The sequence below is a fragment of the Musca domestica genome, unplaced genomic scaffold, assembly GCF_030504385.1.
Source record: "Musca domestica strain aabys unplaced genomic scaffold, Musca_domestica.polishedcontigs.V.1.1 17, whole genome shotgun sequence".
Lineage (NCBI taxonomy): Eukaryota > Metazoa > Arthropoda > Insecta > Diptera > Muscidae > Musca > Musca domestica.
Window position 1 is genome coordinate 13,196,202 of NW_026712230.1, and position 13,119 is coordinate 13,209,320.

The window sequence follows — 13,119 nt, forward strand, 5'->3', positions numbered from 1 at the left end:
CATTTGCCTAGTGAAAAGTTGTTGCTGCTGCTGTCCTGGTGGCATGTCACATGCGAGTAATATCTTTACACGTATCCTAAGATGCAGAGATATGTAGAAAGGATTGAGTGAAGGCAGCTAAACGAAATAAATACTAATCTCCGGTATAGACACCAAAAACAAAACACAATATTGCATGACAAGTGTATGTACACCTATATTTGTAAAGTAAAGGTGAATTTATCGTAGTTTGTTATGACATACATATTTGTATATTTGTATAAGACGGATCAGGGTTTACTCCACATAACTTTGACGTTATGCTTTTGTAGTGAAGGTTTCGACCGACATTGCCAATTTTGTAGATTCGAACTAATTTTTATACACATACTAGCACGTGCAAAGAGTCCACCTTAAATTTTAGATTCGTTTCAAAAGTTTGTTTTAGGCAGTTTTAGTAATCGAAATGCTCAATTCGGTCAATTTGTCAAAATTTTTTTTAGTCAAAACTTCAAACACCGTACTAGTTTTTCAGACTTTCAAGGTTTTATGTATTATTCAAATTTTTCCTTTTTCGCAAAGAATAATAGGAAAATGTTTACCTTTTACAGTCAAACGTCTTCAATTCTCTTCTCTCAATTTGAAGCCTACCGAGGCGGATATTGGGCAAACCCATTGCACAATGGACCCTGTTTCTTTTCAAAACTATTTCAACAGGGCCTCAACATCAAATTTTAGCTCTATCCCAATCTATATATATATATAAATCAAATGTTGTTCGTTGGTAATGGAATCATTTGAAAACGGCTGGACCGATTTGCATAATTTTTTGTACAAACGTTCGTCATACCCCGAGTTAGGTTTTTAAAGTAAAAATATTGACCACGCCTACTTTTACGCCCACTATTTCGATTTATGTAAAATCCTTATATTTCCCAAATAATAAAGATATCGCTTTAAAAATTATTACACGAAATACTGTTGACCTTCCCTCCAACCCTAAGTATTTGTTTGGGGGCTAAGGAACTGACAACGTCTACTTTTTAATCTATCTATACATCCATATATATAAAAGAAAGTTGTGTTTGTTACTACGCTTATAACTTAAAAACCGCTGAACTGATTTTAATGATTCATACAAATTCGGAATTGTGTCCTATCCGAAAAGGATAATATCCCAAAAAAAAAAAAAAAAAAATCGGGTAAAAATGTGATATATTAACATTTTCATTTTGACTTTTGAAATGTACAATAGTAATGTTTTAGAGTTTTGCCTTGTTAAGGCGAAGATCATATGTTTTATGATTTATGTATTTTGTTTTCTCTTTCGAGACGAGCTTAATGATTTGAAATTTACAGTGAAAAGGAAAGCCAGATAGACACTATTTATTATTTTGCATGATTTTTTTCCATTTGACTTACTTTTTTTCTAATGTACATTTGTAGTGTTTTTATATTTTATTTTTGAATACGAATATTAATACCAATTTATTTAATTGACTTGATTTCTTGAGAACTGAAATCGATGGCGGGTTACATGGAAGTGTAGTACCGAATTATGTGGTGGCAAAACGGAATAGATGATATCGAAATAATTTAACACGATCACACCAAAGTTAAAAGAAAATTACTTTTTCAAAATCGCTAGAAAATCACGAAAAAGAGATCTCATTGCAAAAATTTTCAAATCGGGAAAATATCGAAAAAAAAATTTCAATGGAATTGAATTTTAAAATAAAAGTACATTCTATTGACAAACTTTGTAAGGATCTTTAAACAGCTGCTGTAAAAAATCAGCGAACAAGTTGAAGATTTTTTCCATTTGTTATTCTTCTTTTGTCAATTTTTTTTTCAATTTGTATTATCATATTTAATTCAGTGGATTTTTTTTTTCTATCCTTCCAGAAATTCTTCCCGAACATTCAAGATACCTTAAATCGCTTTTGTAGGTCATGATATCGATCATATATAACCATCGTATGATTTAAGCTATTTTTAGGGTCTTCGCCACTTTCTTCTGTTTTTGGCCCTTATTTGGCATCGTTGTTTCTAAGGGGGTAGAGAACCTCTTCACATAAAATTTTCGAAGTAGGGCCCATATTGGTCTTGACCACATTCATCAATTGATTTGGCCAAAAAATTGTATTTATGCTACCCTGGGGTAAGGAACAATCGTACAGAAAATTGCCACATAGAAATTTATTCATGTAAAGTCCCCACATTGGAGTATCCCCAAGTCCACTTTCACATCTAATGTGTGGTCAGAAAAGAAAATTTTGTATTCTATTGAATTTGTAACCCCCAAGAGAATATTGGTTGGGATATGAAATAAATTGTGAAAACATGAACAAATTACAAATGTAAGAAAGTAGCACGGGACCGAATATTTGTGGAATCGTCATTGAATTATACAATGATGAAAAATATGGACTTTATGGGGTCTCCAATTTACAATTTAAATGACAAATAAAATTAGTTCCCATCTTACGGTAATGGGTGTAAAATAGTAATTATATTTGACTATTCTGAAATCATTCTGCCCTCAATTATGATGTGGATAAATCTATTTTTACTCATTTAAATCACGTGAAATTTTTTTCAGTTTGACATGCTATGTTGTTCTGCTATATTTTTGATTTGGCCTCTATTTGTCATCTTGGATTATAAGGAGTGAAGAAAGTTTTCAATGTAGGTCGATGTTTCGCAGTAGTGCCCATATAAAGGTACTTCCTGATTTTACCATATTTCTTTAAAATTTTCTCCATGTAATAGTACCCCCTCAAGTCCACCTTTTGGCGGACAAACAGACCGACATGGTTATGCACAATCTGAGGTGCTAATAGGCTTAAAAAAGTAATTAGTTCAAAATATAGTTGAAGTTACAGCCTGTTTTTGTAAGAGTATTTTTCCTTTCATTTGGAATTTTGGCGAAAGTAAATATATTTTGGGTTTTTGTAGTGCATGTTTTTTTCTGTGAGTGACAAACACAATAAAGCTTTTTTCCCCTGTATTTTTAGTTTAACGAAAAATACAAACAACGATAGAAGGAGACCCATTGTTTTAAACAGAATTTGGCTGTTTGTTTCAGAATCTCGCCAAAAGTGTATGTGTATGACGGGGAATTTATATATGAAATATTTTTACATATCAGCTCTTTGTTAGTGGAGCCATATTTATACCCTACAACACTATGTGTTGGGGGTATTATAAGTTTGATTGGGCCAAAAATTATGTAACACCTCGAAATATTGGTTTCCTGCATAGGAAAGTGTATATGGATCTTCCTATCTCGCCGAGATGAGTCGATCTAGCTATGTATGCCCGTCCGTCCGTCCGTATGTCCGTCTGTCCAAGTTAATTTGTAATCAAGCTACAGGTCGCAATTATGAACTGATCCTCACGAAATTGAAAATGGAGGTGGGGTTATGTCAGAATATAACCCTATTGTTTTTGGAGATGATCGCACGATATTTAGGGGTTGAAATGGACCAAAAACAGAAAAATGTCCTGATTTTTCAGTTGCTCTATAGGCCACAATTATAAAACAATCGACCAAATCGAAAATTTACATGGAGTTAGAGTGTAGGAGAGGGCAGAAACCTACCAATTTGGGCGGCCATCGGACAATAATTAGCGGGTAAAATAGACCCTAAATCTTATGTAAGAAAATAGGAAAATGTTCACTAAACCGCGAATATTTTCCATCCCAGCCAAATCACAAATACATTAAAAGATCACTTCTGACCATTACAGTGATACTAATAGCCAAGAAATCGGATATATAGCAAAATAGGTACAATATATATGTGTAAAAGAATTGATCTTACTTATTCTGCTTATAAATCAAGAACCGCTAGGCCGATTTTCACAATTCCCATCAATTCGGAATGGTCTCTTGCCAGAAAGTGATAAAATCTAAGAAAATCTCGGAAAAATATACCAATAAAAAATGAATATCTTTTGTTTCATTTTTTTTTTTTTTAATTTTTGTCATATTTTTTATCGCATGCGATTTTTTCAATTTGACTTAAAATTTTTAATTGTAAATATTCTAAATTTTTACATTCCCCAACACTACGTTTTGAGGGTATTATATGCATATCGCAATTATCGTTCGATCCTCACGAAATTTTGCATGAGGGTAGGGTAGGGGTCAGAATTAAAGCCTATTGTTCTTAAGATGTACATTAAGAGGTGCAAATGGACTAAAAAATTTAATTTTTTCTAATTTTGTAGTCGCTCTATAGCCCATAATTGAAAAGTAATCGACACGGAATTTAGCATCAGAAGAGAGTTAAGGACAGGGAAGAAGTCTAGCATTTTGGATGGCCATTTGATTATATTTAGCTGTAAACTGGAACACATACTTGAATATTTAACAATACTACGGAGTGCGTAAATATTGACCAAATTCTTCGGGTCAAAAAACTAAGGGTAACCTCTGGGCGGGACTCTTTGATATTATTTCAAAAATGAAATCTTCTAAAATGGATTTGGATATAAGGGGACTTCGAACATATTGTAGCGTTGTAGGGTATTACATGGTCGGCCCCGCACGGCTATTGCCTTTGCTTACTTGTCTTTAAATGTTTTTTTTTTTTTTTTTAAATTTGGGATAAATTTAGAATTTATTTGGATTGCCACAATCAGCACAACTCTTAATGAAATTAAATCAAAAATTTAAAAAATTATGGTTATGGAAACACTGACATTTCAAACCTTTTCGAAAATGGAAGAGAGTTTTCAAAATATGTATAAAAACTCAAATTAAAACGAATACGTTTTAACATGAACGATTCGAGTGAAAGCAACTCTTTTTTACAAAAACAGGCTGTACGCATATCCAAAACTATCTACATCTCTCCATCCTAGACAACAACAGTTATTCCAAATTAGTACCATTTAGCACTGTTCGAATAATTGTAACACGCATTTGTAAAAGCATCACCAGATCTCAAAATCTGATACCATCAATATCAAATTTCGGGGTATCAGCGCATAATTTTAGTACTCCTTTGCCCAATATCAAAGTTTGTACTATTTAGCACTTTTCGAACAGTTATAGCACGCATTCCAATATCGGTCCACGATATCTTAATTTTTGCTACATTATTCACCGGAATTGTTTCAAATTTCGTATATAAAGCTTGGAACAGTTACTACAACCTATGATACAAATTACTCAGACAGGACCACGTCTTCGTATAGCCCCCATATAACGGTTATAATATGAGCGGTATTTTCCGACGGATTTTTTTTGAATTTTCTTCAAGTTTCTTCCAAATGGTGGAGGGTATAAAAAGTTTGGACCGGCCTTTTTATGATAAATTTTGAATTTATTTGGATTGCCACAATCAGCACAACTCTTAATGAAATTAAATCAAAAATTTAAGAAATTATGGTTATGGAAACACTGACATTTCAAAGCTTTTCAAAAATGGAAGAGAGTTCTCAAAATATGTATAAAAACTCAAATTAAAACGAATACTTTTTAACATGAACGATTGTAAAAGCATCACCAGATCTCAAAATCTGATATCAAATTTCGGGGTATCAGCGCATAATTTTAGTACTCTTTTGCCCAATATCAAAGTTTGTACTATTTAGCACTTTTCGAACAGTTATAGCACGCATGTCCAATATCGGTCCAAGATGTCGTATAGCCCCCATGATTTTTGCTACATTATTCACCGGAATTGTTTCAAATTTGGTATATAAAGCTTGGAACAGTTATGATACAAATTACTCAGACAGGACCACGTCCTCGTATAGCCCGCATATAACGGCTATTATACGAGCGGTATTTTCCGACGGATTTTTTTGAAATTTTCTCAAGTTTCTTCCAAACGGTGGAGGGTATAAAAAGTTTGGACCGACCTTTTTTACTTGTAAGTACTCGAAATGCACAATTGTGTGCATTTGTCTAACTGAAGGAGACAACATTTTTTTAATCAAAACTTCAAACGCCGTACTATTTTTTCAGAATTTCAAGGTTTTTTTAAATTATTCAAATTTTCCCTTTTTTCACAAAAAATAATTGGAAATTGTTTGCCTTCTACAGCAAAAAGTCTTCAAAATCAAAATTAGCATTCATTTGCAATTCACCCAATACCAAATATAGTACCACCTAGTACCTTTCCATTAATTATACCACGCATTTCGAAACTCTCCTCCAAATCTCAATTTCAGATGTCAACAGAGACTCAATATTAAGTTTCGAGATTCCAGCTCTATGTCTTAACCCAATACCGAATTTAGTATCACTTAGTACTTTTCGAACAATTATAGTACATATTTTCAAAACCACTTCCATATCTTAACCACAGACACCAATATTGATATCTTTATCAAATTAGAGGATTTAAATAACAAATTTAGTTATTTTCGTGCAGTTAAAGTACGTATTTTCAAAACAATTTCCATATCTCTATCTCTGACACCAACCTTTACATAAAATTGCAGGATTTTCGCTCTGTAATTTCTCCAATTGCAAGTATAGCACGCATATCCTCAACTAGGTCGTTCTCGACATCCATATCAAATTTCAGGATTCCAGTTCTATTCCTTCATTCGATACCAAATTTTGTACATTTTAGTACTTTTCCAATGAAAAGGAATTATTAATGCACAAAGACATAATACCCTCACCACCTTTTGGTTTAGGGCATAAAAAGGATCATAGCACAACAAAAATTATTCTGCAAAATTATTTGTCAAGAATGTTATTAAAGGTGCCAGAATACATCAATACTCTAAATCTCACCTAAACAATAAGAATTTGTAAATATTAACAATTAAAAAAGCTGTAGGAACGAACTTGGCAATTTTCAAAATACGGAATATAGGGAGGTACTATTACATGGGGGCTATACCAAAACATGGACCGGCAAAGACAAGAAAAGTTGTACATACATATGTCTACACCGAGCTAAAGAATACAAGTAAAAAAGTAGTAAGTTCGGCTGGACCGAACTTTGAATACCCTCCACCATTTGGAATGAATTAGAAAATTTTTCAAAAAAAATAAAATCCATTAAAAATTCTTTTAAAATCTTTAAAATATCTAATATATGAAGGTGCCGATATATGGGGGGATATAAGATATTGTGGACCTTTTAAGACAAATCTATGTCTGGGTGTAAAGTACTCACAAGGAACTCCTTGGGTGGATTTTCAGATAATTCCGTTGAAAAATGTGGTTAAAATCATCAAAATACGGAATATCGGGGGGTACGGTTATGTGGGTGCTTTACGATATCGCTAACCTATATAGAGAATTCTCTGTAGGGGGTAAAGTGCTTACAAAGAACCCTTTGTGTACAATTTCGGACCATCCCGTTGAAAAATGTGGCAAAAATCATCAAAATACCGAATATCGGGGGTACCGTTGTTGGGGGATATACGATATCGTGGCATTATATAGACAACTCTCTTTCAGGGAGTAAAGTATTCACAAAGAACTCCTTGTGTGGATTTTCAGACAATTCCGTTGAAAAATGTGGCTAAAATGATCAAAAAACGGAATATCGTGGGGTACAGTTATATGGGGGCTATACGATATCGTGGACCGATATAGCCTATCTTCGAACTTGACCTGCCTGCAGACAAAAGAGAGATCTGTGCAAAATTTTAGCTTCCTATCTTAATCACAATTTACACAAATTACATTCCTATTCCAGAGAAGAAAACAAAACTTTCAAACCCCTTCCTCGTCTAATCATATCGCTTTCAAATGTGTAAAATTATCCGAAAAGAAACAAAACTTTGTAAAAATTTATTTGACAATTTGTTGTGTGCCTGGCTTGCTTGCCTGCCTGCCTGCGTTAGTGGAAGTAATAAAAACAAATACCGATAGTTGCAACATTTTGTTGCCGTTTTTCGTTTGCTGTTGCAATTTCGTGTTATCTAGAAATGCACGCAAATCCCAAATATCGTTTTTGCCAAGACACCAAAAAAAAAAATCAGTAACAGCAAACAAATTTTTATGGGAAAATAAACTAGAGCTTAGGAGAATGCTCTCTTATTACACCGAAAGCCAACCAACACCAATGCACAGCGAACAAACGAACGAACAAGGAATCACTCCCAAACATCAAAGTGGGAGGGAGTTCAACCCCTCTTTTTTTGCCTGCAGTGAATTTTTGCTGCACAAAAAAAAAACTAAAAGAAATACCAACGCCTACACTTTGAACTTTCTTCTTTTGGCTAGATGGCTGAATGGATGGTTGGATGGTTGGGTGCCTACACACGCAGCAGCAGCCTACCACCAGCCATCACGCACATGCTCCTAGAGTTAGTTGGGTTATAAAAGAAAATGTGTTTCAATTTTTTTCATTTCGTTACGTTTCGTTTTGGGAGGGAATCTGTGTGTTTTTTTCCTCTTCGTTTCGTTAGATACCCAGTGGAGTTGGGTGGGTATCCGTGTTAAGTTACATTTTTATGTGAACGATTATCATCGTCCAAGAGATTAATATTGTGCACGTATCCATGGATGCATGAATGGATTAATAGCCAGGTACATACGTGCATGCAATAATATCCTACACTTCGTACACTACGTACTTCTGGCATACATTTTACACCTCAATGGATTAAAGAGTTTTGGAAAAATACCACTGCTGCTGTAGTTGTTGTTGTTACCAACACCTGAAGTAAGCTACAATACATGGACAGACAGCGTACTGGCAGCTTATGCCACACTCACTGGGAGTTGTTTATGCCACATTCATTCATTCACTCACCCACCTTTTGTTTCAGCCCATTGCTACTCCTCTTGAGATCGAAATCTTTATGAATGAATGAACATTTCAATGCGGACTTGTTCGTTCGCTCGCTGGCTCTGGCTCAGTCACTCTCTCGTTCAGGCAATGCCAGCAACTAACAACTATAACTGGAGCCAATGCCTGGTTAAGAAGTGCTGTTGTTGTTTTAATGTTGTTTTATTGTTGTTGATAGTAGTCCTTGTTGAGTCCTCCTCCATTACCCCCGCCTGCTTAGCAATTGAACACAAAACAATGACCCAATGAATAGGCAAGCCATCATTAGCAGCAACAGCAACAGCAGCAGCAGTAGTAGTTGTGGGGTAACCTATGATTATGGCCTAGCGGGAATACCTCCAGTATATTATCCTTTCAAGTAGTGGGTGGAGGGTATGGCGGGGCTATGGCACTTAGTTTCATGCATAATTTACATGCTCATGTTTAAATATAGAAAATGGGGATATAAATGCTTAGAGCCCATGAGGCTGGGCATAGATAATGGTCATGCTTTCAAATGCCTTTGACCGGGACAGGTGAATGGTATAAACAAATTATTTTGAGCCAAGTCCTGTGAAGTTTGTGACGTTTATGGCAACGGAGACGGCCAGAGTCCGTTTGACGCTGGCCCATCGATTAATTATCGTTTAACCCAAGGTACAGTGGGTTTGAGGAGGTACAGGGTTTTAATGAATTGAACTACGGAAGAAATACATACATAAAGGTTGTAGCCATTGCCTGTGATTGGACCATTAAGATTGGACCTTCATAATCCAACTTAGGTCTACTTTTCATTTCTGTTAGAAATTGTGACTCTTCATAAGAGACATGTAATTTCATGTAATTGGGATATGTGGACAATGTTTTCTCATTTGGTGAGATTTATTAATATTAACAAGTAAAAAAGCAGTAAGTTCGACCGGGCCGAACTTTGATGCCCACCACCATTTGGAACGAGTTTGAATTATGTAAAAGTCTTAGAAATACCGAATATAGCAGTTATATTGGGGTCCATACGAAGACGTGGACCTGCAGACGCAACTTTTGTATAAGCAATTACAATATTCGAATACGAATCTAAAAACATCGGTGAATTATGTAGCTAAAATCTTCAAAATACCGAATAGAGGGATGTTCCGTTGTGTCGGGGCGATACGAAGACCAGGACCTTCATAGACAATTTTCTGTGTCAGACTGTAGTACTTACTAGGAACCTCAAATACGAAATTTCAAATAGTTTTGGTGAAAAAATCGCCAAAAACCAAATATCGGGGTTACCGTGTTATGTGGGTTATATGATATCGTTTACCTATATAGACATTTTTACAGGGGGGCAAAATACTTAGAATGAATTTCTTATGTGAATTTTTTGACAATTCCATTGAAAAATGTAGCTATATCATAAAAATACCGAATATAGGGAGGTGCCGTTATATGTGGGAAATACGATATCGTTGACCTATATAGATATTTTTTTCCAAGTGGTAAAGTACTCCGAAGGAACTCCTTTTGTGGATTTTCAAACAATTTCATTGAAAAATTTGGTTACAATCATCAAAAAACCGATTAAAAGGTGGGGGGTGGGGTACAGTTATGGAGGGGCTATATGATATGCAGACAAAAGACTAATCTGTGCAAAATTTGAGCTTCCGGACGGATAGGTCTATGCCTAAAATTATTATTTCGGTGAGTTATAAACGGGATGATGAACTTAAAATACTCTCCATACTATGTATGGTGGAGGGTATAAAATGAGTCTTTTGTTTTGGGGGGAAGGACCATCCTCTCCAAAATAGTTTTGTTTTCCGTTATTTTCTACACATTTTGCGTTCATTTTCTGCTAGTAGGTCCCTCAAAACTGTTTCAGCTACATTTCTTCAATAATCAATACAGTGAAATAAAAAACCATAATTTTTTTTTTTTTTTAATTATATTGAATGAGAGCAAAAAATGTCGGAAATAGCATCAAATTTTAGAACAAGTTTAGATTTGTTCGAATTGGTCACCTTTTGGTCAAGAATTATGGCCTACAAACGGCTAATGAGACCGTCACACGCTGCCCGAATGTTGCTCTGCGGCATTCTCAGAGAAGCGCTTGCTTGAGGTGATCGACACTTTGGTATTTTTTAGTGCCAACCTTGGTGACCGGAGATGTTGGTGGCAATTGTGCGCTGGAAATGACTAGAATGTCCAAGGTCTGCGGCCGAAATGTTTGCGTGCCCAATTCTTTAATACACCCTCCAGCAACTCTAGCTCCTTTGAGTCTATTTTCTTTCTGTTGCGGTATAAGTTCTTGCACTTTTTATACCCTCCACCAAAAAAGTATGGAGGGTATATTAAGTTCGTCATTCTGTTTGTAACTCATCGAAATAATCATTTTAGACCCAACAAAGTATATATATTCTTGATCAGCGTAAAATTCTAAGACGATTTATCCCTGTTTGTCCGTCTGTCCGTCTGTTGTAATCACGCTACAGTCTAAACGAATTAAGATAGGAAGCTAAAATTTTGCACAGATATATCTTTTGTCTGCAGGCAGGTCAAGTTCGAATATGGGCTATATCGGTCCACGATATCGTATAGCCCCCATATAACGGTACCCCCGATATTCGATATTTTGATGATTTTAGCCACATTTTTCAATGGAATTGTCTGAAAATCCACACAAGTAGTTCCTTGTGGGTACTTTATACCTCGGCAGAAAATTATCTATATAGGTCCACAATATCGTATAGCCCCCATATAACGGTACTCCCACGGTGTTCGGTATTTTGATGATTTTAACCACATTTTTCAATAGAATTGTCTAAAATTCCACAAAAGGAGTCCCTTGTGGACGTTTTACCCCCTCAAAAAGAATTGTCTATGTAGGTCCAAGATATCGTATATACCCCATATAACTGTACCCCCCGATATTCGGTATTTTGATGACGTAAGCCACATTTTTCAATGAAATGGTCTTAAAATCCACACAAGTAGTTCCTTGTGAGTATTTTACCCCCTGAGAGAGAATTGTCTATACAGGTCCACGATATCGTATATCCCCCATATAGCGGTACCCCCGATATTCGGTATTTTGATGATTTTAGCCACATTTTTCAATGGAATTGTCTGAAAATCCACACAAGTAGTTCCTTGTGGGTACTTTATACCTCGACAGAGAATTATCTATATAGGTCCACAAGATCGTATAGCCCCCATATAACGGTACCCACACGGCATTCGGTATTTTGATGATTTTAGACACATTTTTCAATGAAATTGTCTGAAATTCCAGAAAAGGAGTCCCTTGTGGACATTTTACCCCCTCATAAAGAATTGTCTATATAGGTCCACGATATCGTATATCCCCCATATAACTGTACCCCCCAATATTCTGTCTGAAGTTGTTTGCAGTTGTTTCATCTCACCTTGTATATATAAAATACTGACTGAGAGAGAATCAACGTCCAGACGAAACAGATGAAGCTTGAATACTGAAATTTTGCACAAGAATCAGTCTTGATGTGATAATGCCAGGATTTCGAACATTCGTACTACTACTGCTTAAAATTGAATACTGTTGGACAAACGGAATGAGCTAGAATTTTGAGATTTGAAATTAGAGCCCCCATTGAAATTCGAACTAAAAATCATGAAAACTTCTAAAATGGTGTATGAGAATGAGGGTTGGAATATAAGTTTGATATAAGAAGTTGGTGGAAATGTGAACTGTACTGAATGGTACTAAATATGGAAAAGTTTGGTTAAGGGTGAATGGATGAAACAGAATTTTTAAGAGGTTATTTAAGAAATGTGTACTACAAGCAATGTACGAAAAAGTACTTAATGGTACACTATTTGGTATTGGTTGAATGGATATTGATACATTTCTGAAATATATTTATATTACTGATCGTAACTCTGTTTGAAATTTGGCGATGATTTAGAAATGCATCCTGGATTTTTGCGAAAAGTGCTAAATGATACTAAATTTGGTATTGGGTGAAGGTATAGTGCTGGAATCCTCAAATTTGATATATATGTCACTGTTGGTGTCTGTGGTTAAGATATGGAGGTGGTTTTTGCAAATTTGTGCTATAGTACTTTTCGTGTATTTGTAGTACATAATTCCAAAACCTCCTCTTTATCACAAACTTACCATCATCCGGGACCCCAATTAAAATTCCAGCTTCATTTGTTACCCTAAACCAGTCTGTCTCAAATTTGATACACTTCGCACACTCAGTACACATTTCCAGAACCACCTTCTTATAACATCAAATTTCAAGTTTTTAGCTTTTTTCGTTTACATAATACTAAATTGTTCCATTTTAGATGTTGAGTGCAATTTTAAAACTTTTCGTAACCTTAATTTTCGAATTTCCAAATTCGAATTGCTTGG

The 13,119-nt window shown here is 35.1% G+C and overlaps 1 protein-coding gene across 5 annotated transcripts in view; it reads right to left on the minus strand.

Annotated features, from left to right (window-relative positions):
• Positions 1-13,119, minus strand: part of LOC101892489 (trichohyalin) — a 282,665-nt gene that overhangs the window by 227,098 nt on the left and 42,448 nt on the right. The gene's annotated exons all lie outside the window — the stretch shown is intronic.